Genomic DNA, 4,047 nt, shown 5'->3' on the forward strand with positions numbered 1-4,047 from the left:
ATGCATCTCCGTCCCACTAAGAATTGGGCAAGGAGACGGTCCCTAAGTCTCTCAACACTTGGTTTATATTAAAGCTTTTAACATTTTCAAGTGACATTCATTGGGAAATAAAATCTGAAACAGCTCAGTATGTGCAGCAGAATGGTCACTGGGGATCCAATACACAATTTTTGCCTGTGTTTCGCTTATACAGTGGGTAATTTTGTGGTACTACTTTGATACCAAGGTGATAGGCGCCTTGTAAACACAATAGACAGATTAAGTTATTAGCTTAACGGTGAATGAGATTCACATGCAGGAAAGGCTCTATGGCTGAGTATTTTGCTCTGTGCATCAGACACCTTGGCGATAGCACCACAATGCTACTGAAAAAAACCATTGCTCAGATCTTCAGCAGCGTTCACACGATTCACAGCAGAGGGTAACTCAGGAGGGCAGTGGGTGCCGAAGTAGCTTTCAAACACCTTTGCGCTCTGTGCGGATGCTGAACCAGTTGTACATCAACCTGGTCCCCTGTAAATTATGGCCACCTGAAGTTTTCCTGCTATCATATCAGTTGACATAGGGCCCCAAGAGACCTGTCCAGGGCTGGAGCAGGGTCAGGCCCAGGAAGAGAAGCAGCAAGTCTGAGCCAGACTTGAAGTCTAAAGAAGAACCTAATCTACACTGGAACCAGGGAACTGAGAAGTAGAAGGGTGACACCCAGCCAGGGGCAATGCTACAACAGACATCTAAGCAAGCAAGAGCCAAGACAGGATTTAGGAGCAAGTCTTACCCGTAGCAGGACCATGCAAGTCTGAAGGAGATTCACTGAGCAGACCCGCTTATATGGCCAGCACTGACTATGGGATATGTCATTCAGGTTCATCACCTAGCCTGGTTACATCCTTTCTGAGGGTGGGGTTGAACAGATACTCTGGCTCTCTGGTACTTGCTCATCACAGTCAGTATTGAATGCCCCTTCTCTTCTAGCTACCACCCCTGGGTTGGGAGTGGTGTGTAATAAAAGATGCTAAGCTAACTCTGTGTCCACCATTCATCCTGCGGGCATCATGCAATAATAGAAACTATGTGTTTCATCACTGGTGCTAATGGAGCCTTAGAGCTGGGGCAGCCAGCACAGTGAGATCCCAGCAGCCCACGGAATCAGCATATAGAGCAGTATGTACAGCTGGACCATACCTTCCAGGCATGTCACCAGCATGCCGGAAGCGCTGTAGCAAATCTGTTTGAAGTCTTTGCAGTGTATAGCTGTGACTTCTGCAACTCTGTGGTTTTAATGTATAGAAAATACCGCTGAGACCTTTGCAGCATGTGGGTGGGCCCCCTGCAGCTCTTCTGAGCTATCATTATATGAAACTCTAGCTAGACTGATAGTAGCTAAGCCCTGAGCAGTCCCACCCACTCTCCAAGGCAGAACAGATTTGGAACATGAGCAGTACCACCCACTCTCCAAGGCAGAACAGATTTGGATAAAGGGTGGATTTCCTATTCTGTTCAGAGAAAAGAATTGGCTTCAGTGCTCCTATAGCACCCTATAAAGGCAGGAGACTTAGAGAAAGATACTGGGGTCTGTCAAATATTGAAAACCAGATGTTTCTACCACCCTTCCTTCAATCTTTACTCAATGTGGCTTTTGTTGCTGTGTTGGAATAATTGCCCATTTTAATTGCCTAGGAAAAGGGTGGCTCACAGGAGAAAATGTCTATTGAGTGTCCCTACTATTCCTAATTAGGAAGGAAAGTTGGTTGGTTGCCACATGGGGCTCAAAGGGAATCCCCTGCTCCCCCCTGGATGCTACATGTGTGTGTTAGGGATTTTTAAGCCTTCCTCAGAGGCATTGGCTGTTGGCTTCAGCCAAGGCTGGAGATTTTGATACAGGTGTGTCAGTGCTCCTGTTGAGACTTAAAACTGAAGGCTCTTGCCGCTAGAGTCTTGCCCCTCTGCACTGTCAGACCAATCACCACATTTGGGGTCAGGAAGGATTTTGCCTTATGGTCAGCTTGATATGAACTGTGGGTTTGGGGTTTTTTTGGTGGGGGGAGGGGGTTGCATTCCTCTGTAGTGGGGTGTGTGGCCCTCTTCCTGGGATCTCTTGAGAGTATATGAACAACGTTTACAACAGCAGGACATCGGCTGCCGTGGTCCCCATGCTTTACCTGTGGCAGGTTGGAGTGTTAAGTCTTGTGTGGCATCAGGGTTGACTGGGTAGATCTGCTATGAAGTTAGACAGCGGATTTGTATAGAAAGGTTTGGATTGGGAGGATGCCTTAAGGAGGTTCCTTCCAGCCCTACTTCTCTATGCCTCTATGATTCTGTGAAAGAGGCCAGATGTGTAGCTCTGAGCTTTAATATTCTGCCAGAGCATCTCGATGTTCAAAGTGCCTTTCTGAGAAATGCCCATATCTAGGAGATGAAAGACGTAGTCCAAGATCTTGGCAGGTTTGGGATCCTAGGCATTCAGGCCTGCAGTCCACAGAGGATGGGAATATGTTACAGGCCCAGCATTAGCACAAGCTGTAGTATCTCATACTTTTAGCACAGGAGGTGCCCTATCTGGTCCATAGCTTGTCATTCAATATGCCCGCTCTCACACTACCACAAGAGTCAACACTTGGAATCAGATCAGCTCTGTTTAATCGCAGTATCTTATGACCAGTGCTGGTCAGGGCCAGATGTTGGACTGGAAAGAAAACGAAAACATGCCAAAGGCAATTATAGAATATCCTGGCAGTAGAAAGAGATTGTTTCTAATCCCCATTAGTCAGAACTTGGTTTGTACCTTTAAGCAGGAGTGTTTGTAACCCATCCCAAATGCTAGGGATATTTTGTTCTTACTATCACAGAGCTTTTTATCCATATAAATCTTCAATCTTTTTTTTTGTATTTGAATCCTGCTAAGTTCTTATTCTCAGTTGTATTTTTGGCAGTGGGTTCCACAAGCTTCTTATGTATGCAAATATTATAATTTTTTTAATTTGCCATGCTTCCATTTCACCGACTCTCCCGTGGCTCTGGCCAAAGAATTTGAAGACAAATGCAGCTGGACCAGAAGCCCAGGGAGCTTTGATCTCTTGAAGGCTAATAAATATTTCTGATATCTGTCCATAGTGCCTTTTTTGTTGCAAAAAATGAAAGGAAACTGCAGAGTTGTCGAGCACTAACATCTTCTCTGTACTGAGATTTGAATAGTAGAAACTGATTTTCCTGTTTGCATACAATATGCACTCTTCTCTCACACACGCCTTTCAATCAGAGTACGTGATCAAATTCTGGATTGTGTTTTGTGATCGGCTAGGTTAGAGTTGCATGCATTCTGCAGCTAGAAAATAGGTAGTTCACACATAAATGTGTAATTATTTACAAAGTAAGAATTCAGGCATTTGTTTTGTGTATATTCATGTGGGGGGAGGGAAGGACTTCCATTTGTCAATACTATCTGATCATCTGATCGGTACCATTTTACTCTCGCTTCTCAGTGCTGTAAAAGACTGCACACGATGCATAGAAATAGAGGATCAGGTCCTTGACAGGAATAAGAGCTGCCATGGTTTCCTCAAGCTCTTATTATAAAGCCCAGTGAATGCACTGTGTTAAATATGAATGAAAGGAGGGAGAGAAATATAATAAATCAATGCTGAGATTGCTTGCCCTAAGGTCCTGGGGAGTCAGTACTACTGGAAATGCTTGCTCCAGAATGAAGAGCAATAATCCAGAATGGAATGGGAAAATGGCACATGCAGAGGTAAAGCTTCATTTTGCCCCTAGTTTTAAGATGATGTAAATCTGGACTAACTTCCTTGAATTCACTGGAGTTATGCCAGATTAACATCACTGTAACTGAGATCAAAATACAGCTGCACATTTCTATTCACACCTGCCTGTGGAATTATGGGGAGGATCTGTAGAACAATATAAACCATTCATACTGACCCTTGCAAAGCCCTCCGTGTGACTGCATTTTCAAAGCTCTCATAGATTCTGCCCAGGCCTGAAAGGCAAACAAAAAAGACCGAAGCTTGCCAGAAACTGATGATACCTCAGGGA

Source organism: Alligator sinensis, unplaced genomic scaffold (genome assembly GCF_000455745.1).
Source record: "Alligator sinensis unplaced genomic scaffold, ASM45574v1 scaffold519_1, whole genome shotgun sequence".
Classification (NCBI taxonomy): Eukaryota; Metazoa; Chordata; order Crocodylia; family Alligatoridae; genus Alligator; species Alligator sinensis.